We start from the raw sequence: 26,703 nt of genomic DNA, 5'->3' as shown, positions 1-26,703 counted from the left end.
ATGTGGAAAGCAGACAGATCAAGGGAGATGCCATGCAAGCCAAAAGCCCAGACTTCTGAACTTGAAGTTTCCTCTCAGAGGGCACAGATCAATGAGCTGATAACCACGTCGACCTTGACGGTTACCCAACTCAAAAATAATCAGATTAACACAGTCAGTAATGAAGGCTGTACCAATCAGCCTCAAGCTGGAAGCCGGGTGGTTGCAATTACGCATGAGTGACTCATTTAAAAAGTCCAATCATCCTTTGATGTGATTGATTTGATTCTCTCCATGGGACCTTCCATTCTGCTGCCTCTCAATTAAAGGACATATATTTTTTCCTGGGTTCTGGAACTGCGCAGTTAAGGTGAAAGTTGTGGAGGAGTTCAATTTTATTTCCTTTTTGCTTTTAAACAGCTTTGCTCTAAATTCCTAACTCGTTGGTCAAATGGGCATTTTATCACGAGTGATAGGACTTCAAAAGTTTCAACTTTCTGCTTTGTCTCGTTTCCGTTCTATGATTTTTCACTTGGAAGGTTTAAAAGGCTTTGCAACCTTTTTTGGAAATGTAAAACATACCCAAATGCCCCACTGTCAGTTCGGAGTTTGTTGGGGCAGTGAATGGAATGGTATCATTTGCTGGAGTTCTCCAGGGCTACAGAAGGGAAGATTCAACCTTTCCAAACGTTGTGCTGACTTGGGGACTTGGGTTTCAGGTGGAGGCAGGACTGGGTTTTTCCTGTGTTGCCTCCTCAACCCACACAATGAAATAGCTTTGCCAACCCTCACTGGTTGGACTCGCAAGTAAGTAAATGATACCTGGGTGAGGTGCTGAGGGGCAGCCAACGCCCAGAGAACCTTATCCTATTTTGGCGAGTAGTGTCTTGAAGAAGAGGACGGGAAAAACCTGGGGAGGAATAACAACCATTCATTGCACCAAATGCATCTTGGATTCCATTGTGACAAATGGCATTGCTCCACCCAAGAGTAAAATGTTTGCCAAACAGATAGTGACCCGTTAGGTCCTAACCTATCTCACACAGTAGATCCCAAATAAAATCGTGAGCCGAGCAACCGGCTCTCATGTCTTTGCCATTGCTACTGTGTAACTCTGTGGCAATGTCACCCAGTGGTCCAGGCTAATGCTCTGGTGACACAGGTTCAAATCCCCCCCTACCCATGGGCAGCGGGTGGAATGTAAATTCAATTAATAAATCTGGAATTGAAAGCTAGTGTCAGTAATGGTGACCATGACAACTGCTGCTTTAAAAACCTATCTGGTTCACTAAAGTCCATCAGGGAAGGAAATCCGCCGCCCTTACCTGGTCTGGCCTACATGTGACTCCAGACACACAGCACTGTGGTTGACTCTTAACTGCGCTCTGAAATGGCCTAGCAAGCCAGCCAATGGGAGCGCACTTTGGGATGGGTAACAAATGCTGGCCCTGCCAGGGACACCCACACCCCATGGGAGAATACATTTTTAAAAGCGCCAGCTAGGTGTCACCCTCCAGGGAGTATTGCAGGAGTAGGACTGAGGTGCAACCAGGGCAAACACTGGGCCAGGCAGCGAATTCCAGAGGCCTAGACCTCAGGCAGCCAAAAGTGCTGCCATTGTTTGGGTGAAGCAGCGGGTGACACAGAAGGCCGGAGCTGGAGGAAAAGGGAGTTTGGGGAAAATATGGGAGGAACTTCCCGAAATAGATGAGGGAGGAGTGTGGAGACAGGACAATGGAGGGATTTAAACAAGATGATAAGAATTTTAAATTGCAGGCAATGCAAGGATGGGCGAGAGAGACTTGGCGCCGCATGGAATACGGACAGCAGAGTTTTACATATGTGAAGTTTATGCAGGGGCCATATATTACAGATTCTCATCAAAAAGAAACAAAGTGAGAGATTGGGAAACCTCCTTCTGTGCAGAGAACTGTTAGGATGTGGAATTTTCAGAAACGGTGGAGGAAAAGGATACTTGGAAAGGGATGGATCTTGAGGAAGGGAAGGCGAGTGGAACAAACTGGATGGCCCTTTCAGAGAATTAAATGGGTTAAGCAGCCTCCTCCTGGGCTGCCCATGGTTTTATCCCTCACTTGAAGTGGTCATAGCAAGTGGTCATTCCTCACGTGTGAACCCAGACCAGTTAAATATCCATCAACCCGATGGGGGATCTGATAGTGGACCACCTATCCAATGGGGAATGGCGGAATTCTCTCCGATTTTCCCTCCTGAAGATCAGGAGCACAGAAGCTCAGTCTAGTCCTCGTCATGCCCAAGATGGGTTTACTGGATGCAGGCCCGTGACTGAACCTGGATCTTTCATTGCACTATCTTCCTCAGCGCCGCCCGAAAGATCGTCCACAAATTGGCAGAGCTCAACGAGGGGGGAACTTTGAAAACCTGTACATGTGAACATTTAATAATACGAGTTGGGGTTTGTAAATTTCATGTTGGACACACCCTGGGTGGTTGGCAACGTTGCTGATAAATTTTGCTTTGGAGTGTGTGGGTGATTTATTTAAGGGTGCAGGCCAATTTATATTTTGATGCGTGGGGAAATCTGAAGGCTTCGAGGGAAGACCAATTTCATTATCACAGAATTGACAGTGCAGAAGGAGGCCATTCGGTGGTTGTGTACCAGTGTGGAGAAAGTGAACGGTGGGACAAGCAGAGTCACTGAAGACCTCTGTGGTCCACTGGGCAGATCCAAGTGTCCAACTAATAATCGCACTGGAATTTATTTGGAAGTTCTCCTGGGTTTGAATCTCTGCCTCTCGGTACCCTGTTGCATGGGGTTATAAACGAATGTACTAAATCCTGTTTAACAGGCCATGTCGGAGGAGCGGAGAGGGTTTTATAATTGCGGGGTGGGGAAGGAAGATGGGGACCCTATTATAAGCGATACCTATTTGTCCTCTTTGTTGTGAGAAGTCTGATCACAGGGTGGTTGGCAGGTCTGCATATACCAGTTCTGTTAGTAACGGTTAATCAGGTTAGTGAGGTTAGTATAACAGCAAACACACTTGTTGCTGGTTATTAGTTTTGTCAGATAAGACGCAGTGCAATATCAGATTTTTTTAAAAGCGCACACGTACACAGGTCTCAAAAATATTCACTTTAACAGTTCGCGATCCGCTTTCGAAGAATCATCAGGAATTTCCCGTTTTCAAGAACAAAGTTCCCTGTTTTACTTTCGTTGCAAACATTCAGCAGGAAGTTGCCTTATGTTGTACTTTTATTAAACCGGTTGTGCTCCTCAAGGTGAGGGCCATTAGTGGTGGGGTGTGCAAGGCTTCTCGTTTCAAGCTTCCAGCATATATGTTTTGCAGTACGGCACCGTTTAGACGTGGAGCCCACCCCTACTGATTCCAGTGTACTCCTCACAGCCCCAACCTCCTCACAGCCCCAACCTCCTTACAGCGCCCTTTCAATTGTGACTTTTAGATGCCACGCTCTGCGGACAGTTTATTCTAAATTAAGTGCTGCTTCACATTGGGGGCTCACACTGCACCAAATTAAAATAATTTCACAGACTATCCTTACAGCTGGAGCAATACACCACAGAGGAGAGGACTCCGAATGCCTGGTTGCTTACACACTGTCTAGTTTGTCAGGGGAGGGGGAAGCATGGGCCATTACAACCATAACCACTTGTTATTATATAGCACTTTTAACATTGTAAAATGTTTCAAGGGCCCCCACGGGAGCATTCTTAAACAGAATTTGGTCAAAAAGGTGGAGAGAGAGAGAAAGGTGGTGGAGAGAGAGAGAGAGAAGTGGAGGAGAGAGGTGAAGATGGGGAGGAGCGAGAGAGAGATGGAGGAGAGGTGGAAGGGAGCGAGAGAGATGGAGGAGAGAGACGGAGGAGAGATAGGAGAGAGCGAGAGATGGAGGAGAGAGAGAGGGGCGGAGGAGAGAGAGAGGGGCGGAGGAGAGAGAGAGAGACGGAGGAGAGTGAGATAGGAGAGAGCGAGAGAGGGGTGGAGGAGAGAGACGAGAGGGGGAAGAGAGAGAGGTGGAGGAGAGAGAGGTGGAAATGAAAGAGAGAGGGAGAAAGAGAGATGGAGGAGAGAGAGAGAGGTGGGAGAGAGAGAGAGAGATGGAGGAGAGAGAGAGAGACAGGAGAGAGTGAGAGATGAAGGAGAGAGAGGGGTGGAGGAGAGAGACAGAGAGAGGTGGATGGGAGAGAGAGAGTAAAAGAGAGTGAGGTGGAGAAGAGAGAGCGAGGTGGAGGAGAGAGAGACAAAGAGAGGTGGAGAAGGGGAGAGAGAGGTGGAAGAAAGAGGGTGAGAGACAGGTGGAGGAGTGAGAGAGGGAGTGGAGGAAAGAGAGAGAGTGGAGCGGAGAGGGTGGAGGAGAGAGGGTGGAGTAGAGAGAGAGGATGGAGGAGAGAGAGAGAGAGGATGGAGGAGAGAGAGAACTGATTTGGATGGAAATTCCAGAGTTTAGGACCAGGGCAGTTAAAAATCCAGCCGCCAATGGCAGAGTGATTGGAATGGGCAAGAGGCCAGAATTGGAGGAGCACATTGCATAGATGGGGAGGGCCGAAAATTTTAATGAGGGCAGCACGGAGAGAGGGAGAGAGATGGATAGAGAGAGAGAGAAGGCTTTGGTGTTCTGCTTGTTAACACCACCAGGATTTTGTCTCCATCTCAAAAATCAATGCATGAATAGAGATGGAGTTTTTGACAGTGTATGAAACGCTGTGTGTTGTTGATGCAAAGCTATGCTCGGTTTCACATCAATTGGCAGGTCACTCTGTCAGCAGCAACATACTGATTATCTGGCGAAGCAGCGCTGCAGTGTAGAGGAGTGTGGGGACTGTGGGGAGAGGAGGAGTGTGGGGACTGTGGGGAGAGGAGGAGTGTGGGGACTGTGGGGAGAGGAGGAGTGTGGGGACTGTGGGGAGAGGAGGAGTGTGGGGACTGTGGGGAGAGGAGGAGTGTGGGGACTGTGGGGAGAGGAGGAGTGTGGGGACTGTGGGGAGAGGAGGAGTGTGGGGACTGTGGGGAGAGGAGGAGTGTGGGGACTGTGGGGAGAGGAGGAGTGTGGGGACTGTGGGGAGAGGAGGAGTGTGGGGACTGTGGGGAGAGGAGGAGTGTGGGGACTGTGGGGAGAGGAGGAGTGTGGGGACTGTGGGGAGAGGAGGAGTGTGGGGACTGTGGGGAGAGGAGGAGTGTGGGGACTGTGGGGAGAGGAGGAGTGTGGGGACTGTGGGGAGAGGAGGAGTGTGGGGACTGTGGGGAGAGGAGGAGTGTGGGGACTGTGGGGAGAGGAGGAGTGTGGGGACTGTGGGGAGAGGAGGAGTGTGGGGACTGTGGGGAGAGGAGGAGTGGCTTCTGGAAAGAAATGTGCATCCGCACGGCTGGATATTGCTATGTTTGAGAAGCTCCTGAAACATAGCAAAATGCAATAATTGCACGTTTGTGGAGGCTGGGGCTGAGAGGGATTCTCTTGTACCTCCTTCCTTGGACAGACCATAAGGACACCACGCTGAAGGTTTGCACTCAGGAAACTGCTTGACATGCCGGAAATTCCTGTCGCTACAAAGCCTTTGAAGGGGCACCGTCCTGCTGCCGGGGCTGACAACATTCCCGGTGGATGCTCATCATCTCTGTCTGTGCGCAAGAACGCAATTTAGCAGGATTGAAAATCCGGAACTTCCCTCTCTCGGAGGTTCGCCACTCCGGAAGAAACTGGTTTATCAACAGGGGCCCCCAGCCCCACAGCTAGCTGTGGGTCTCTGCCAGCTCAGTAATTTGGCTAATCGTTAGGCAGGGCCAGATATTGCTCTTCAATAAAAGCCAGCCCCGAAGCCCAATTCCATCCTTTCCTTGACATCCAGCAGGTGTTACCAACTAGCGAATAGGCGCTAGGGTCCTTGACCAATAATCCCCTTCTTTAGTCTGGAGAAGGATGCATTGCCTAATTGTAGCGCCCCTCCCTCTCACCTTGCTGGCTAGCTTGGCAGGCAACACCAGGCACAGACAGATGCTGTACGTTTTGAGCTGTGCACACAATAACTCATGCACTTCTACTTTGGTATTTTTGAAAGCCTCATATTCAAATTTCCTCTGATCAGGTGATGACCAAATTTTAATGGGCTCAGATTTTTGGCCTCACTGGGTCACTGAGTCGGAACCGGACAGTGCCCCTTCAAAAAAGCTAACCGCCCATACGCAACGCTTGTATAACATTTTGAATAAACCTTCTTATTCGCATCCCTGACCAGTCAGATATCATTCAAGCTTCCATGCACTACAAAGCTGGGGAGAGCTCCCTCCATTGTTAGTAAGCAGATAACCATTAGTGGTGTTAGTAATGGTTAGTAAAACCAGAATGTCCTGGTTGAAAGGATTAGTATGTCTTTACTTCTGGATAAGTTGTCTGGCCTCTTTAGAAAGTACAGGAAGTTTTCTGTATCCTCTGACCACTTTAACCCCTTCACCGGTCCCATTTTTCACGTTTATTACCCTTTCAGGACCTGTTGTTCCCTGCCTTAAATCCTGCACGGAACATTCCCAAAGTATTTCTGTATTCTGGCCAATTTTCTCCCTTCTACTGAAGACATTGGGTCCCTACGGAGGGGATGGGTCTCACAGTTGCCCAAGTCACTTTTTTTTTTTGCGGAAACCTTCGCAGGGATTATTACTAGGCAATTCAACATATCTCGGAGGTCGGGTTACCAGCTCTGTGGGTTTGCCTTGGAGTTTCCTGGAACGAAAGACAAATCTCCAGCACAATGCTATGAGCAAACCCAGGGGAGAAATCGTAAGGACATTAACTAATGGTGGGTGCGGTACCACACAGCAAGTGGCATATGGGCCCACCGCATCTCATTTAGTGTATAGTGCAGTCCTGAAAGAGTTAGAAATCTTCTCATGCAACAATACAATCCAACTACTGTGAAGTTATCAAATAGTGGGAAGGTTTGATATGGATGTCTTGCCCCCTTCCCCTCCAGTTGGGACTTCCTTTGCCAGCAAGAGGCATTGTCAAACCCAGGTCAGTAACCCCCTCTGTGCCCCATCCTTGTCTGCTGCACAGCAGTGACAGGAGGCAGTACGTGCAATACCCTGGGGAAGGTTTAGACCCAAGAGGATAGATAGGGTCCCAACCAGTGATGTTCCCACAAGCCCATCCCAAGGAGGGAACCTGGTTGACAGCCAGCATGGGAGAATCTCGAATTCATGCATTTATTCACAGTATGCCAGGAATTGTATTGACTGCACACGAAGCGGAGATGGGAACTTGAACCCTAATCCAGGCTGACACTGCCCGTGGGCATATAGTGGCTGGCGATGCCCTCTGGGTATACCTACCTGGTTGGTCAACCCTGGATTGAAAAGGGTTTGCCATTGTGAAAGGGTTAAAGCACAAGCGACAAACAAACCTTTCTTTGTGGTTGTGGTTTTCAGACTCCAAACTCTTGCCACAGAAACGTTTGGTTAGAATTCATCGGTTAGCAATTCTATGAGGTAAATTCAGGCTGGAGCTCATCAGGAAAACACAGAAAACTTCGAACAGGCCTTCAAGAATCATTAGTAGATTTGTTAGTACTAGTTAATTTTGTTAGTACATGCAGTGGTTTAGTAAAGAGCGATCCTTCAGCTCTGGATGTTTCCTATTAGTCAATTCATGCAACTTTATAACACACCCCCTGCATTGGACTTTGGCTGGTGACTGTTGGGAATAATAGGAGAAAGAGCCATGTTGAACTCTCAAGGAGGAGTAGGCGGTAAATTGTAGAAGAAACAATCCCCACAGAATTGAACAAGAAACAGACATCCGCATGGTGCTTAAAGAAAAGCATTGAGGCAAGGTGTGTTATAAATACATCAGTGAATGGGACGACATCCGCCTTTCTGGAAAAAGCTTCAACCTTTCAGCAACGTGGCGGTGAAGTAGCTGCCTCGCGGACACTCGTGGATCTAATAACTAGTGTCAAACCAGACTGCTAGGTTAGGAACATAGGCCTCAGGAGCAGGAGCAGGCCATTTGGCCCCTCGCGCCTGCTCCGCAATTTAATAAGATAATGGCTGACCCGGATGTTGTCTCAGTTTCACTTTCCTGTCTTCCCCCCACTGCCCCATAACCCTTAAATCCATCTAACTTAGCATTGTATAAATTTAAAGACCCGGCCTCCACTACTTTCTGGGAAAGCGAATTCCACAGACTGTACCCACCGTGGTCTCTTACTGATTAATTCGTGAATTAAATTTCAGACCGCAATTTAAACATCGAATTTCACAAACACAGGTCTTTTGTTTTGGAACAGTGACAGATCTTAAAGCCCCCTTTAAAAGAAAAGAATACTTGCCTTTGAAACACCAACAAAAAAAAAAAATCATTGCGCTACTTAATACATGAAAAACATGGTCAAGTTGTCCTCTGGTGCCTACTTTCATCCCAAAGTTTCTAAAGTGCTGGCTACTGTGAGTGAGTAACCATCACTAAATCTGATTGTGGAGGAACAACATCAGATTGAAGCCTAATCCTATTCTCAAGCAACATGCAGTTTCCAGAGAGGATGCTGAGGAGGGTCATGGTCACTGGATTTCAGTGAGGAGCAGGAATCACTGTGAATATCTCCCCCTTTCCCAGCCAGGGGTTCAGGGGCCAATTGTAACCCATGCGCTGTTGACCTGGTTGAGATCAGCTAACTTATACACAAACCTTCCAAGTGTGTATGTGTAGCTCGGTACCACACAATTGACTTTCCCCTTTCTGAAAGCGCTATCAGGCCAATGAAGTACTAATCCCATGATAGCGAACCAGAAAGGCGAAGTTCAAACTATAACACCGCAACTCCTCCTTGATTCTTCAGAGCTACAAGATTAGAAACAATAAACAATGCGGCAGGTAAACGGTGGTGTGGATGCTGTTCTTACAATAGTTAACGTTTTTGGAACAATAGACGAGCGGGGGGTGTTAATCTTTGTAAACCCACTGCTGCGCAAAAGACAAAGTGGATTGTCCGTTAGCCCCTAGGCGACATTTGAACTGAAATCAAAACCCACAGAGTTAAAATGGGGCCCAGTTTTCCTTTGCAATCCCCCTCTAATAAACCGAAAGTCACGAATAGCAGGTGACCAAATCTGCAAGCAGGCAGCTACTGATGGGTGAGGCTAATACCCAGATACTGAGGGATATGATCTGGGCATTGGCTCTTTCTAGAGAACGATTCTATCAGCAATGTCCAGACTCCAGCAGCTCATTCAAGCAGTTATTTCTCTTCAATGTGTGCTTGGGATGTGGGCAACACGAGCATGCGATCATAGAATGGTTACAACGCACCATTCAACCCATCCACACTGGTTCATTGCAAGAGCAATTTCCCTAGTCCCACCCCCTGCTCCTCTCCCCGTAGCCCAGGAAATTATTTTCCCCTCGGGTCCGATCACAATTCCCCTTTTGAAAGCCTCCATTGAAGTTGTCTCTAACCACACCCTCAGGCAGTACATTATAGATCATAACCACTCGCTGCATAAACAAGATCCAACCTCCTGTAACCATTGGTTCTTTTGCAAATCACTTTACATCTATGACCATTGGTCCTCAACCATTCCACCAAGGGGAATGGTTCCTTGCTTCCAATCTGTCCATATCTATCCCTCATGATTTGGAACATCTTAATCAAATCTCCTCTCAACCTTTAAGCAAGGCTGTATTTATTTACTGTTCCTCGTGTGATGAACGATAACTGTACCTTTAATGTCATGATCCCTTGAAGACCGGGTTTGGAACCCTGGGGGACTCCGCCTCCGCCCCCCCAGGGAGCCATATATAAGGTAATGTTCAGTGGGCAGTGTGCAGTGAGCACACTTCTCGGTAGCTGTCTGGTTCTCTGCTAATTAAAGCCTTTGTATTACCAATCATCTCTCTCGAGTTGTAATTGAGGGTATCTCAACTCGTTTAGGAGATTAAGGGTCAACAATCTAGGAATAGTATTGGGATCAAACGAGGACCAGACCAGGTAGAGATGGCAAGGCCCCTTTCCCTGAAAGTAAAGTAAAGTAATCTTTATTGTCACAAGTAGGCTTACATTAACACTGCAATGAAATTCCTGTGAAAAGCCCCTAGTCGCCACACTCCAGCGCCTGTTCGGGTACACAGAGGGAGAATTCAAAATGTCCAATTCACCTAACAGCAACAAATTACCTAACGGGACTTGTGGGAGGAAACTGGAGCGCCCGGAGGAAACCCACGCAGACATGGGGAGAACGTGCCGACTCCGCACAGATAGTGACCAAAGCCAGGAATCGAACCTGGGACCCTGGAGCTGTGAAGCAACAGTGCTAACCACTGTGCTACCGTGCTGCCCAAATGCTGAAGGATATTAGTCAACAGATTGGCTTATGGCAATAATTTAGCTGAATCCCATTGTAGCCATTTTCCTTATTCAAGCCCTTAAATAACCCAAATTTATCAGTTTAACCACACAGTGGAATTTTGAACTGATCTCCAGGTTGCTAGACCAGTATCATAACTATGCTGAGCTTGAACATAAACAGCAAATGCTAGTGGGTTGTTTGACTGTAAGGGGCTTCACAGCGAGCTTGATCCCTTTCCCATCAGAAGTCCAGATGTGACTGATAGATTGAATCTAGGACCTTCCTGCTTTGTGTAGTTCAGTGCCACTGCTGGGCTAAGATCGATAATTTCTGTACATGCAATGGCAGGTCAGGAGCCTTTTAAGATAGGAGAATTATCCAATGAATGGAAATTACTTGGTGAAGCACCACTGGCACAGTTGGTCGTCAAATGATGGAATTCCGGACAGATTCTGCATCTCAGCCATCTTGGCAGGGGGACGACGACCGTGGGAGTGGTGGTTGGGGGGGGTAGGTTTGTGCAATTTATGTTAGTAAGAGTTAGTTTCTTTTCATGCAAGTTAGTAACAATTTATTAGGTTGTGCAACACGTGAATTTGTTTGGTTGGTTCGTATACACATCCCCTCTGTGCTTTACTTTGTCCTATTCTAGCACCTCCTCATTGCTGCCAATAATCAGGACCCGCTTGTACGTGTCCGGTGATTTATGGATTTTAAAAATATAATTCTTGCGATTTGCATGAAAATTTAAACGGCAGATTTGTAGCTTGCCTGAATTGTAAACTTTGAAAAAACAAGCTGCAAAATCACAGAGTTTGCAGCGGTCAAAGGTACTGATGGGCAAGCTCTTTGGCACTCTTTACCTGGCCTGGGTTGGCACATCCTAACTTCAACTCAGCAACCTACCCTTTTCCCTTGCTGTACGGTTGGACTATATGACTGCTGGAGACTCAGCCCCACCTGGACATCACATTTCACCCCTTCGATTTACACCTATTCCTGAAGGTGCTGACCTTCGCTCTGCTACTGCAACTAATCAACTATGCTGGAATAGTGTGCGTTAAGGAATCGCTGCAATCCTTCCTCTTGCCTTCCCCCTGCCCTAGGTTGCAGGAGCATTGTGGAATAGGCTGCAAGCTACGTCAACAACGAATTCCCGTCAGAGACATTGATACACATGTAATCTAAGTGGGGTTTTGGCAGTTTATGCCCCTCAGGTCACCATGATCTCCTGGAACTTGGTTCATCACCTTTTGGTAATCACAAGATATCAGAGCAGGAGTAGGCCATTCGGCCCCTTGAGCCTGCGCCACCGTTCAATAAGGTCATGGGTGATCTGATTTGTGGTCATTACTCCAGTTTCCTGTCCGTCTGTTCACCGTCTCCTACCACTCCCCTGCCCACACTCCCACAGGAGGTGTTTCCTGGAGTTCCCCAAACCACAAGTTTGGCTTAGGATTTGTTCAATTGCTTTTCCCATCCCAGTAGTTGCCTGGCTGGCCTGTGTTGTTGAGAGGGCAGGACATGTGGAGGTAATTGTGCATATAAATTAGGACAAACTAGTCTTGGGTTTCCTTTGCTTCCACGAGTTCATACTCTCCGTACAATGTGCTCAATAGTCAGCAACAGTTCCAAAGTCATTCAGGGTTTTGCTCTCATTAGCTCAGTTTTGTAATTAGAGAGACAGTTGTTTGGGTTGTCCAAAATAGATTAATCTGGGTTAGTTTCAATCCAACAAAATGGCTCATTGATTCATTAGAATGCATGTCAGAGACCTGGCTAGTTTCCGTTTACTCAATGTTATATGCGATTTGCAACAGATTAAAAAATAAATCAATTGAGCAATTTTTCTCCTTCCTGTTCTAAAAGGTGCTAACTCTGGTTAGGGGGCGACTTCACTGTTGCCCACACTCCTCTAGCACTTTGCCAAAATGGTAATTTTTCCAGTACGAGTCCAGTCATAAGCTGTCTTTGTAGCACACTTATAGACATATGGAACATACAGTGCAGAAGGAGGCCATTCGGCCCATCGAGTTTGCACCGACCCACTTAAGCCCTCACTTCCACCCTATCCCCGTAACCCAATAACCCCTCCTAACCTTTTTGGACACTAAGGGCAATTTATCATGGCCAATCCACCTAACCTGCACATCTTTAGACTGTGGGAGGAAACCAGAGCACCCGGAGGAATCCCACGCAAACACAGGGAGAACGTGCAGACTCCGCACAGACAGTGACCCAGCGGGGAATCGAACCTGGGACCCTGGCGCTGTGAAGCCACAGTGCTATCCACTTGTGCTACCGTGCTGCCCTTAATGAAGCAAAACAGCCAATGATGCTTTACAGGAACGTTAACAATTAAAATTTAATGAGCTATATATATATATATATATATATATATATATGGAGATATAGGATCGGTGGCCAAAAGCTTGATCATAGAGGTAGGTTTTAAGGAGCATCATAAAGGAAGAGAGTGTGAGATAGAGGTAGGTTGAGGGAGGGAATTCTAGACTTTACATGGCCTAGACATCTGCAAGTACCAACAGCAATGCTGGAGTGATTAAAATCAGGGATGCACATACACAAAGCCAGAGTTGGAGGAACACACAGAGGTCTCGGATGTAGAGGTTACCGAGGTAAGAAAGGATGGTGAGGTCACGGAGAGATTTGGAAACATGTTTTGAGAATTTTTAAATTCAGGGCACCCTCGGACCTGGAGCCGGTGTCGATCAGCAAGCACAGGGTGATGGGTGAACAGGGCTGTTCGAGTTGGGACACTTGGGTGCGGGGTAGATAATGAGGTGTTGGGAGTTGTGGGCTTGTTAAACCATGGAAGCAGAGGTGGACCTGATCCTGTCCTTGCCTGACGTCTTTCTACAGGAGAGCTGTCTGGGTCATTGACGGGATGTGGGCATCGCTGGCTAGGCCAGTATTTATCACCCATCCCCAGTTGCCCTGCCAGAAGGTGGTGGTGAGCTGCCTTCTTGAACCGCTCCAGTCCCTGAGGTGTAGGCGCACCCACACTGCTGTTAGGGAGGGGTGTTCCAGGATTTTGACCCAGCGACATTGAAGGAACAAGGATATAATTCCAAGTCAGGGTGGTGAATGACTTGGAGGGCAACCTTCAGGTAGTGATGCTCCCAGGTATCTGCTGCCCTTGTCCTTCTAGGTGGTAGCGGTCATGGGTTTGGAAGGTGCTGTCTGAGGAACCTTGCTGAGCTCCTGCAGTGCATCTTGTAGATGGTGTGCACGGTTGCCACAGTTACGTAGGCTGACTTAGCCCCAGCTTAGCCCAGGGCACTTCAGTCCAAGTGCAGTAACTCCAACTGCCGCCCTGGCAGAAATGAACTAACTCGACACAAAAAAATACTTCTTAATAAAAAGGAGGCAGAAAGGCAATTAACCACAATATAATTAGCAGTGAACCACACTGTAATTACAATACTGAAAACATGAATATAATAAAGGACAGCTGGGTAACATTTAACTGGAATCTATGCTGAATAATATTTAACCTCATCTATTATTGGCAAAACAATAATTGTTCTTCAGGTTTTTTATTGCCAAATACTGAACGTGGCGGAGGAGTTCTGAAGCCGTTTCAAAATCTAGCTCTTTTGGATCTGATCTTGAAGCCTGTTCCCTGAATTTTCTCAACAACAACAGCTTGCATTTATGTAGCACCTTTAGTTCATTATTTTTTCTAATTAAGGGGCATTTTAGCATGGCCAATCCACCTACCCTGCACATCTTTTGGTTGTGGTGGTGAGACACGGGGGGAATGTGCAAACTCCACACACACGGACAGTGACCCGGGGCCGGGATTGAACCCGGTCCACGGTGCCATGAGGCAGCAGTGCTAACCACTGCGCCACCATGCCGCACCCCCCCCCCCCCCCCATTTATGTAGCACCGTTAACATTGCAGAACATCCCATGGCAATTTGCAGGAATGTTCGACTGCGTTTGCCAACAAGATCAGAGTGCCACGCAAGGAGCCGGGAGGACGGCTAACCAAAGCCTTGGTCAAAAGAGGCAGCCTTTACGGACCACCTTCGGGGTCAGGAGGGGAATTCCAGAGCTCCAAAGCATGGACACCAATGGAAGAGGGGTGAAAATCAAGACTGCACAAGGGGCCAGATTTGGAGGGGCGCAGAGCTCGCCCCGGGTTGTCGGGCGAGAGGAGGTAATAAAGGTAGTGAAGGGGAAAGGCCATGGAGTGATATTATAAACAAGGATCAGAATTTTAAAATTGAGACGCTTTCTGGACCGAGAGCCAGTGTCGGCCAGCGAGCCCAGGAATGATGGGTGAACGGGATTTGGCTTGAGTTCGGAAGCAGCAGAGATTTGGTGCAGCTCAAGTTAATGTGGATGGAAGTCGGGAAGCTGGTCCGAAGAGCGAGAATAGTCAAGTCTAAAGCTTAACAAAGGGGTGGGTGAGGGATTCCACAGCAGATGAGCCAAAGTGATGGCCCACTTTTAAATCAACTGACATTGCTGCCAATTGTCATGTTATTATTGTAAATGCACCATTCACACGTCACAACTGAGTTTTGATTTCCATTTCCCTGCTCGTCTACAATTCAAATATCAGCTGCGGCTCCACTGGTAGTACTCTCACCTCCGAGTCGTAGGGTTCTGGGTTCAACTCCCACTCGAGGACTTCAGCACACAAATTGAGGCTGACACGCCTGCACAGTACTGAGGGAATATTTTTGGATGAGATCTTAAGCCAAGGCTCCATTTGCCCAGTTGGGTCAATATAAAAGATCCTATATTACTAGTACAAAGTTAAGGGCAGGGATATTACCCCTGGTGTCCTGGGCAATATTTATCCCTCAGTCCACATCTCGAAAAACTGATTATCTGGTTCATCATCACATTGCTGTTTGTGGGAGCTGGCTGTGCTCAAATTGGCTGCTGCATTTGCTGCATTAGCTGCAAGGTGCTTTGAGATATCTGGGGCGGGTTTCTCTGTTCTGCCGCACCAGATTTCTCCGCCTGGTCAATGGGGTTCTGCGTTTCGCCGTCTGGTCAATGGGGTTTCCCATTGTGGGGCAGTCCCATGCCGTCGGGAAACCCCTGGGCTGTCGGCAGAATGGAGAATCCCCACGGCGGAGAATTCAGCCCCTGGTGGTTTGTAAACGTACTACATAAATCCAACTCTTTCATTTAGTGTTGCAACAGTGCAAGGAGACGTTAATCAATGATCCTGGTCAAATTCCGTGCCTGAACACGGTGCAGTGGGAAGCGGTTTGTGAAGACGCATCGAAGCAGACATGGCTGCAATTCAGCTGCTTTCAATCTCAGAGAATGGGGATGAGAAAAATATCAGCCATGATTGAATGGCGGAGCAGACCCGATGGGCCGAGTGGCCTAATTCTGCTCCTATGTCTTATGGTCTTATGGAGCACTCTGAAGTGGTGCACTATACATCAGCTTAATATTAGGATATCAGTAATAAATTTGTCCAAAGTATTAGTTTGAAGTGTTAGTTTGAAATGTTAGTTTGAAGTGTTAGTATCAAAATTAGTAGCCGATTAGTCAAATCATTGTGCAAGTAAACATGCGTTAGACCAAGATGTTAGGAAAGTAGCATACTCGGAGGCTGGTAACTCATTTAATGTGACTTGTTCTCCCATGTTTTGTTGCACCTGCAGCTGGTTATGCTTGTAATCTGATAGGCAATGCTTCCCTTCAACTCTTGGCTCCCTCACAGGCTTGTGTCCCTCGTTCTATTTTATTGAGATGTCCAAGGACTGCTGTTCCACCGAACCTATCTCTCTTGTTCCTCCTACGCTCCAGTTACCCCACACTACATGCTGTTGCTCCTCGCTACGCCCCACTCTGTCTCCTCCCTCCAACACAATCGTTCCCAGGAGCTCAAAGGGTTGAATAGCTCGTTGCCTTCAGCCTCATCATCCACCAACTATCTGCAGGCTGGTAAAACCCATGCCTCCTAGCTGTTACCTTTCTATTCACCAGAGTGTATCTCCCATCCTTTTTGACAACATGTTCTGCCCTTATATTCGCAAAATAACAATCACAGGCGCTGGTTAAGTGTTAGTGCAATTCTCAATCGGTGGTAGTACTTCAACCTTTCTTTCTTACAGGGCTTTAAGCCAGCATTTCCTTACTTTTGATAACACGAGCTGTCGGAACAAAGCTCGGGGGCGGGATTCTGTGATCCTGAGGCTAAGAGTTGACGCCGACGGAAACGCCGTCGCGTTTCTTGACGGCGTCAACACGGCCTCAGGATCAGCAATTCTGGCCCCTACAGGGGGCCAGCACGGCACTGGAGCGGTTCACGCGTTCTAGCTGCTGATCCTGGCGGCAACTGGGCGCCGCGGGATCCGCGCATGCGCAGTGGCACCGACACCAACGCGCAGTGGCTTTCTTCAACGCGCCGGCCCCGACGCAACATGGCGCAAGACTAGAGGGCCGGCGTGGAAGAAAGGAGGCCCCCAGCCAGAGAGGCCGGCCCGCCGATCGGTGGGCCCCGATCGCGGGCCAGGCCACATTGGAGGCATCCACCGGGGTCGGACCCCCCTTCCCCCGCCACAGGCCGTCCCCCGACCCTTCCACGCCGAGTTCCCGGTGGCTGAGAGCAGGTGTGGACGGCACCGGCGGGACTCTGCGTTTTTACGACGGCCGCTCGGCCCATCCCGGGCTGAGAATCGGTGGGCCGGCCACTTAGAGCGGCCCCCGACCGGTGCTGCGCTAACCACGCCGGCGCCAATGGCGCCGATTCTCCACTCGACGGAGAATCGCGTGCCAGCGTCGGGGCGGCGTGGCGCGATTCTCGCCGGTCGCAGGGATTCTCCAGCCCGGCCCCGGGCGAGAGAATCCCACCCCCTGTGTTTGAGAGTGTGGGGAATTCTCTAATATGACAAGTGTTAGTACTTACAGCGACAGCCTAGAAGATCCTCGGTCTCATTATAACATGAAATCTGATGTGTGCTTGAGTAACCCCTTGTGGACGAGGGAATCTCTCGATTACTGACCCATTCCCCTCACCCACCCCAAATAATTCCCAGCAACAACGTCGTTCACTGTGCACTACACTGCATGCAGTGTCCTGTTGTTCTTGGGCATCTCTGGAAATCCCTGCCACAGATAACATCGCACTTGTCAGGACAAGTCTAGCAAGCAGACCAGCAGAAAACCAGGGCGAGCAGCTGGAAATACTGAGGCTGAAGGGATTTTGCATCTAAATTGGCAATTATTCAACATCAAGCTCTCTCTGTTATTCATGCAACCTGATTTCAGTGTCCAACAGCCTCAGTATAACTGGACTGCGGCTTCCAGTCCACAATTAGAAAAGCCAGTTAGTGAAAGATTAATCAGTGTTAATAAAACATCATCATTATGAGCATGCAATATTAGTCCCCGTTTCCATTGTGGCTCGAGACCGGTTAGTAAGATGTTAGGCAAATCTAACTAAATTGATCATACTTTCTCATTAAGTTCCAGCCAGTTTCAGTTGGTATCTGAATGCAGTATACAACCTCGCACAACTTATCCAACACGAGTTGAAGTCTATGCTAGTTTTGCTCCCACCCCCTTCCTTCTGGAACTGCCTCACTTGGCAGAATGTGATTCAACGGGCAGCTTAGCCATTTGTCATGCACGAGCACAGGCTCTTAACTTTTCACCAGATTCTTTGGCCACGGGAGCAATCGCAAATCTAACCCTTGCCACCACCCTGTCATCCACAAATGTGCACTCCCCAACGAGCGTCAGTGTGTGCCCATCAGGAATAGAAAGGGGAAGCTCATTTCCGAGCTCAGGAGTGGTGGAAAACCAGATGGGAGAATTTTTATACTGAGCCTGGGGGATTCTCAGTCACCTTGAGCCTCTGTGTTTAAAAAGAAACATTTGGAGTTTTCTGCGTGGCCTTTTTTTTTTTACTGTTGCCACATCTTTCCCCCACCCCATTGTGATGCCAGGGAAGGTTGGCGCAAGGCAGCAGTACCGACAGAGAAAATGGTGGCAAAGATTGATCAGTGATGCCATTGCCAGCTGTTTTTGTTTGCTGATGCATGTGCAATGGAGTTATAGATAGAACTGTGCAGACTGGATTCAATGAAGCAGCGGCTGGGTGCTGTGATCGGGAAGGATGGGAGAGCCATTGCAGGTGAGTGAACAAATAAAGAAGAATGGTGATATGCATCCGGATCCATCATGGGATTTAAAAACTGTGGCATAAATGTCAGTGCGGGGCGTGGGTGAACCCGCTCCCACTCCGCCATCTATTCACCATTCAGCACGGCGCTAACTGGCTAAAGGGGAGATTGAGGAACACCTGCCTCCGAGAGCTGCCAGTCAATCAAATGGTCGGAAACTCTCTGGTCCCAGCAGCTCCACCAGGAGCAGGTGGCCACTGCTGGGACTGCACGCAGTCCACAATGAATCTTTGCAATAGCCCCAGTGGGGAACAGAAGGATGTGGAGGCTTTGGAGAGGGTGCAGAAGAGATTTACTGGGATGTTGCCTGGCATGGAGGGCATTAGTTAAGAGGACAGGTTGAATAAACTCAGTTTGTTCTGACTGGAACCTCGGAGGTTGAGGGGCGACTTGATAGAGGTCTACAAAATTATGAGGGGCATAGACAGAGTGGAGAGTCAGAGGCTTTTTCCCAGGGTAGAGGGGTCAATTACTAGGGGGCATAGGTTTAAGGTGCGAGGGGAAAGGTTTGAAGGAGATGTACGAGGCAAGTTTTTTTACACAGAGGGTAGTGGGTGCCTGGAACTCGCTACCGGAGGAGGTGGTGGAAGCAGGGACGATAGTGACATTTAAGGGGCATCTTGACAAATACATGAATAGGATGGAAATAAGCCCATAAGACCATAAGACATAGAAGCAGAAGTAAGGCCATTCGGCCCATCGAGTCCACTCCACCATTCAATCATGGCTGATTTCAACTCCATTTACCCGCTCTCTCTCCATAGCCCTTAATTCCTCGAGAAATCAAGAATTTATCAACTTCTGTCTTAAAGACACTCAACGTCCCGGCCTCCACCGCCCTCTGTGACAATGAATTCCACAGACCCACCACTCTCTGGCTGAAGAAATTTCTCCTCATCTCTGTTCTAAAGTGACTCCCTTTTATTCTAAGGCTGTGCCCCCGGGTCCTAGTCTCCCCTGCTAATGGAAACAACCTCCCTACGTCCACCCTATCTAAGTCATTCATTATCTTGTAAGTTTCTATTAGTTCTCCCCTCAACCTCCTAAACTCCAATGAATATAATCCCAGGATCGTCAGACGTTCTTCGTATGTTAGGCCTACCATTCCTGGGATCATCCGTGTGAATCTCCGCTGGACCCGCTCCAGTGCCAGTATGTCCTTCCTGAGGTGTGGGGCCCAAAATTGCTCACAGTATTCTAAATGGGGCCTAACTAATGCTTTATAAAGCTCCAGAAGTACATCCCTGCTTTTATATTCCAAGTCTCTTGAGATAAATGACAACAATAGAGGGATACGGACCCAGGAAGTGTCGAAGATTTTAGTTTAGTCGGGCAGCATGGTCGGCACGGGCTTGGAGGGCTGAAGGGCCTATTCCTGTGCTGTACTTTTATATGTTCTTTGTAAGTTGGGGGGGCGGGGGGGGAAGAGAACAGGACTTTGATGGGCTACACTGGCAGGTCCTGGCGAACGGTTTGGGGCAAGGAGAATAGGGATTCCCGGGGAGACCCCAACAGGCCAAGGGGGGTCATAAAGGAGATACCCACCCCTTGCCCACCACCAGCCCCAGCCCAAGACTTAGAAGCTCCCAAGCTTCCCACTTGTCACTGTGTCTCTGCCTGACATGGGAAAAATTGCAGCGGGGGCGAGAAGAAGCCCGTAAATGGTCATTAATTGGTCATTTGAGAGCCCCAATAGGCCAACGGGTTGACAGGAAATCCGGGGTGGGTTGGGGGGGTGGGGGGGGGGGTGGGGGGTAGATGCTGAGGATGGAGCCCATGGCACTTTCCGACCTGGTCCCAGGGAAGTGTAAAATTCTGCTCAATGCAACAGTTAAGATATTTGGCTCAGGACAATGGGTATAGTCGGCAGAAATAAGAAATTAATTGAGATTTGCAGCTTGTAACTGCTTCATCAAAACCAATTTACAGGAGTAAATTAAAGGACACAGGACTTGACCTTGGGGTGGGAGAATAGATATCCAAGATTCTCACCACTAATGTAACCAAAGGAATGCCATGTTTGTGACACGATGACTTCTTTCAATGAGGGCTATGGCATCGCAGGAATGCGTGATATTATTGTAAACATGATATTGGCAATATGTTTTGGAGACTGCAAGCATCAGGACCAAAGGGAGCTGGGCTGTCGACAACTTGCTATCAAAGAACCATACCCCATATATTATATGTAGAATTGGCCCTTATTATAGTTATCTGAATAACAAGGCACCTAACTATCAAACAACCCAATAAGCATCATAATGACAGAAAAAGTCAACATCAGGTCACTTACAGGGAAGCAATAAATCTAGCCTTGCCCACATACCAGGAACAAATTTGAAAAACAGTGGGGTTGAGAAGAATTATTGCGGCTTTTTGTATAACGTTGAATTATGGGGAACTTCACCTCCACATGAGCCTGCCTTTCTCAATCTCTCATGGACTTCCCCTTAAAGACATTGGTGATACGAACATACAAATTAGGAGCAGCAGATGGCCATTCGGCCCCTTGAACCTGCTCCCATTAGTGAATATTATCCATTCAGCAAACCTATTCAGTGCTAACGACGCGAAAGGTTGCGTAACCTGCTTAAACCTCAACCGTGACCTCAACACTGACCCGCTTGCTGTCAGCTTGCAACTGTTGTGTGGAAACTTTATCAGAATGCATACTTAATTATCTTCCTTTTGAAAGGCAGCACAAATTATGTAAAGCAGCAGATACTCTACAATAGTGTTGTCCAACAGGATTTCGGCGCTTGCCAAACTTGTTGTGATTATGCCACCTGATTCACCACATGGTACGAAATACATGCAAAGGATGGGGTTAATCTTGTATCAATCTCCTAGAGATGAACTGGGATTGAGGGACAAGGTTAAAGGTGAACAATTGTGCACTGCCTGGTGACAGAGGCCCTGCCAAATAATATTTTAAGCAGCAGCAGCTCATCACTGCACAGCGTCCGTAGCAACGGAAAGATTTCCACACGCTTCCACTTCCTTCAGAGGCGGTTCTCTTTACCACAGACATTAATGGAGATGGTCAACAGGTTTCTCATAGTAAGAGCTGTTTCTCCTGCAGGTTTCTCTACTTACTTTCCACCTGGCCACAGACTGTTTCAGACAGAGTCTGCAACCATGTCCTCAGTTGAATGGGCTTCTGCGCAAGGGCCTAATCCTAGAACCATCATAGAATCATCATAGAATTTACAGTGCAGAAGGAGGCCATTCGGCCCATCGAGTCTGCACCGGCCCTTGGAAAGCGTACCCTACCCAAGCCCACACCTCCACCCTATCCCCATAACCCAGTAACCCCACCTAACCTTTTTTGGACATTAAGGGCAATTTAGCATGGCCAATCCATCAAACCTGCAAATCTTTGGAGGGGGTTTAAAGGTCATTTCGGGGCTCACTGATTTGACAATAATGCCCAGCGTGGAACTGAGCCACAGAGGCCTAGGTTCAATCTCTGGTCCATACCAAGTTAGCTGATCTCATCTGGGGCGGGGGGCGGCAGTAAGGTTGTTAACATTGGCTTCCACATCCCTGGCGATTAAGAAAATGCTACGATGCTTGCTCCTGAATCCGAGTCCAGTGACCACTACTGGAAGATGCATGCATGAGGACACTGTCTGAAGCTAGGGTACGGAGCCTCTGATCAAGGCCACATAGCCTGCTAAATGTCTAAAGTTCCCATACAGTGAATGGCCACTTGGTGCGATACCAGAGGGGAACTGTTGTCTATGGGCCTGGATCCCAACAAAGGTAGAGCCTTCAAGAGAGAGGTGGAGAAAGGGGGAAAAAGATGGCGTGGGGGTGGGAGGAGAACACATGAGCTATGTCCTCATGGTTTGAGGTCACCTGTGGCCTGACCATTTCAGCCTGACATTCCCAGTCGGATATTTATTATTCCACAAACTTTCACTGTTGAACAGATTATTGGACACCACCAGCAAAGTAGCATTAGCCGTAGACCACTGCGTCACCATAGAAACCATTGCAAACCAAAGAGATGTTGATGCCATGGACTGCATCTCCTGCTTTCTCCTGGATTTGCTTCCACCTGTAGAGCTGTCGATTTGTGGCGTTCACTTGGGTCTCAGTGTGTTCATATCCATGGTTAGATGAAGGACCCCTCAAGGTATTGGCCAATGATGATACTGTAAGAGATTGAACAGATTCAACATAGTGTAAGGTTAAAGTCAAGATTTCAGTTGGTTTTAATAAATGTCGGATCAACCTACATCAATGTTGAAGGGTCTAATCATTTAGCCTCCTGCCATGCCGAGGGACTGGGCTGGCTAGATTTTATGTATTCCATCATCACATGGAAATAAAGTCAATGGGATTGAAATTCTGATCAGCCAACACCACAAACTGGACAATCGGAGATTTACATTCAACATTGACTAACTCAGCTCCTGACTCCCCAAAGTCCATCTCCAAGGCACAAGTCATTGGTGTGAGGGAAAATTCTACATTTGCCTGGATGAGTGCAGCTCCAACACCCATCATAAAGCTCGACACCACCCAGGACGAAGCAGCCCACTTGATGGACACTCCATTCACCACCAGTCCACGATCGCCAATCAGTGATGGTGCTGTGTACCATATGCAAGGTCAACTCCAGCAACTCACCAAGCCTCTGACAGCACCTTCAAACATGTCACCTCTAACCCCGAGAAGAACAAGGGCAGCAAATGCATAGGAAGACCATCATTTCCAAGCCTCACACCATGCCGTCTTGGAAATGTATTGCTGGTATTTCACTGTCGCTATGTCAAAACCGTAGTGCTCCCTCCCTAACAGCACTGTGGGTGTATCTGCAGCAAATGAATATTGTGAATCAGTGAGTAAACCCGTTAGGTCTTCCTGTCTAGATAAGGATCCTGCGAGGTGTTTAATGAGACCTCCTTGACAGTTTTCATTTTGGAAGTGGATGGAGCGTTAAAAATTAATCATTCATGGCTAGTAAAAGCTGGTTCCGGGCGGCACGCGGCACAGTGGTTCGCACTGGGACTACGGCGCAGAGAACCCGGGTTTGAATCCCGGTCCTGGGTCACTGGCCGTGTGGAGTTTGCACATTCTCCCAGTGTCTGTGTGGGTTTCACCCCCACAACCCAAAATGTGCAGGTTAGGTGGATTGGACGGGCTAAATTGCCCCTTAATTGGAAAAAAATAATAATTGGGTACTCTAAATTTATATTTAAAAATTAACTGGTTCCACTTCCAATTCTTCACCCAATTAAATTGAACAAATAGGAATGTTGGCATAATTACACAAAACAGTGAATAACAGTGAACAATTGAACAGCTTCCCAGAGAATCCTAGGATAAATCCCATCCGACCCAGGGAACTTATCTATTTTCACACTTTCCAGAATTGTTAACACCTCCTCCTTATGAACCTCAAGCCCTTCTAGTCTAGTAGCCTGAATCTCAGTATTCTCCTCGACAACATTGTCTTTTTCCTGTGTGAATACTGATGAAAAATATTCATTTAGCACCTCTTCTATCTCCTCGGACTCCAAGCACAACTTCCCACTACTGTCCTTGAAAGGCCCTACTCTTACCCTAGTCATTCTTTTATTCCTGACATATCTATAGAAAGCTTTAGGGTTATCCTTGATTCTACCTGCCAAAGACTTCTCATGTCCCCATCTGGCTCTTCTTAGCTATCTCTTTAGGTCCTTCTACCCTGCACATCTTTTGGGTTGTGGGGGCGAAACCCATGTAAACACGGGGAGGATGTGCAAGCTCCACACGGACAGTGATCCAGAGCCGGGATCGAACCTGGGACCTCGGTGCCGTGAGGCAGCAATGCTAACCACTGCGCCACCGTGCTATCCTGAGGGATAGATTGTTGACGTTACACCACCCCACTAGATTCTCTATCTCTCTCCTGTATTCTGACTCGTCTTTGTTCGAGATCCGACCTAATATGGTTGTGTCGTCAACAAACTTGTAGACGGAGTTGGAACCAAATTTTGCCATCAGTTGTGTGTGTATAGGGAGTATAGTAGGGGGCGATACAGGCAGCCTTGTGGGACCCCGGTGTTGAGGACTATCGTGGAGGAGGTGTTGTTGTTTATTCCTACTGATTGTTGTCTGTGGGTTGGAAAGTCGAGAAGTCTGAAAGTTGGAGATGCTAGGAGGGGGTGTTCGGGACACTCGCAAAGATTGTGGGGGTAGATGCCGGGCCAGACTCTATGGTGGCAATTTTTGGGGTATCGGAAGTGCTGGAGCTGATGGAGGGAAGGAAGGCCGATTTTGTGTCCTTCACCTCTCTCGTCGCCCAGTGAAGTATTGTGATGGAATGGCGGTCGACAACTTTGCCTGTGGTGGCGGCCTGGCTGGGGGACCTGTATGACTTCCTCTGGCTGGAGAAGATTAAGTTTCAATTGAGGGGATCAGCAGAGGGCTTTGTGACATGGTGGGTACTGTTCATGGCCATGTTTGTGGAATTGTTCATCGCGGGGAGAGGGGTGTTAAAAAGGGGGAAAAACTTGTACAAACTGTCAGGTGGATGTACCTTTAAGAAATGGGTGTTTATCAAATAGCTGCAGCGATGTCAGTGTGTGGGTGGAGCTGGGCTGTCTGACTGTCTTTTTACTCTTGTTTTGAGCTGAAAAGCTGCTTTGTGGCTCTGTTTTTGGTCTCGTTTTCAGAATTGGAGTGCTGTATTCAAAGCAAGCAGATGTGTAAAATTATCTTTCTCTCTACAAGCTAAAGAATGTCTTCTGCTCATTGATGATTCAAAGTACTACTTCTTTCTGTAGAGAATTTAAACCTGCTATCTTTGTAAAAAAGGTTTAACTTATGGATATTGCTAGGAAAGGTATTAAGGGTTACCTATAGAGTATTGTATCTGTGGGGTTACGTGTGTTGGTATTTGATAAGATGTTTACTGTGTGTTCATAAAATGTTAACTGGGTTCATAGAAGAAACATTGTTTTGTTTTTAAAATACTTAAGGTCTCTGTTGCATCACACCCTTGTGCTCCCCATAACCAAAATCTATTGAAATGAAATGAAATGAAAATCGCTTATTGTCACAAGTAGGCTTCAAATGAAGTTACTGTGAAAAGCCCCTAGTCGCCACATTCCAGCGCCTGTTCGGGGAGGCTGTTACGGGAATTGAACCGTGCTGCTGGCCTGCCTTGGTCTGCTTTCAAAACCAGCAATTTAGCCCTGTGCTAAACAGCCCCTTATTAACAGCCTATTAAAAGTCGTGGGTCAGGTAAATTCCATGATATACTTTGGAGTTTTCTAAACCCTGGCCCATAACAAAACTGTAAACCGTGAGATGTGGACGATGTTCTCCAATTCATGTTTTTGTACTTTTCAATAACTTTGGAATAAAATTAATTAAAATATATATATATATTGATAGCCTCTAGTTATGTCTGCCTCACAGGATGAAACATTCTCTTTGCACTCATACTATCCAAACCTTTCAACATTTTAAAGACTTCAGCTTTCTTTTTCCAAGGGAACTTGTCGGTCCTTTCCTGATATCCACACATTGCTGGCATCGTTGTTGTCTGCGCCCTCTCCATGTGCCTCTATATCTCTTTGGTAAGTGTAGCGACCAGAACTCTGCAGCTATCCAAGTGTGATCTGACTAAGGTGCAGTATAACTTCCTTGCTTTTCAATTCTATCCCACCAGAAATAAAGTCCGCGCTGGGCTCCTCGGGGTCAGTGGTGTGCAAGGATTGCTCGGCTTGGCGAATGGTCCCACTGACAAAATCACTGTCCAGTGACCACTGTGGGAATGCGCATGTGGTAAGGGTGGAATGATGCTCGGCTGTGATCCAATGCTCGAATCAGCTTGCTGTCCATGTGGGGCTGTGCCCCAGCAAGAAATTGTGTCCCCGCAGGCACTGACTTCAAGAAGAGGAAGAATGAGGCAAAGAGAAGGAGGGTGGACGGACAGAGGCGTGATGGAGGAGAGAGAAAGAGACACAAGAGGGGTAACGGAGAAGCGACAGAAAGATATGCATAATTAAACGTTTGAAGGCTTGTGTGTATATGGTAGATTATTTTTAGAAATCAGATGATGAGAACTTCCTGTCTTTCGATAGCAGTGAAGGACACAAGGTGAGGGAGATTTGGTTTGGAGTGCAACATTATCCGCAAGGGCTCCTTCTGAGATTGGCTAGTGGAAATGTTCTTTAAAAAAAATACACATTTTACCCCACC

The 26,703-nt window shown here is 47.7% G+C and overlaps 2 long non-coding RNA genes across 2 annotated transcripts in view; one reads left to right on the top strand and one right to left on the bottom strand.

Moving 5' to 3' along the window:
- LOC140391982 (uncharacterized) overlaps positions 1-26,703 on the bottom strand; it is a 62,881-nt gene that overhangs the window by 10,835 nt on the left and 25,343 nt on the right. The window contains exon 4 of the long non-coding RNA XR_011935226.1: positions 802-22,661. This is a non-coding gene — a long non-coding RNA (uncharacterized lncRNA). The remainder of the gene's footprint in view (positions 1-801; positions 22,662-26,703) is intronic.
- On the top strand, positions 18,340-26,326 carry LOC140392021 (uncharacterized). The gene is made up of 3 exons (XR_011935231.1): positions 18,340-18,452; positions 25,993-26,078; positions 26,171-26,326. It is a non-coding gene; the product is annotated as an uncharacterized lncRNA (long non-coding RNA).

Source organism: Scyliorhinus torazame, chromosome 1, assembly GCF_047496885.1.
Source record: "Scyliorhinus torazame isolate Kashiwa2021f chromosome 1, sScyTor2.1, whole genome shotgun sequence".
NCBI classification, from domain to species: Eukaryota; Metazoa; Chordata; class Chondrichthyes; order Carcharhiniformes; family Scyliorhinidae; genus Scyliorhinus; species Scyliorhinus torazame.
Note: the sequence above shows the minus strand (reverse complement) of the source record. Positions and strands in the feature narration are given on the sequence as shown.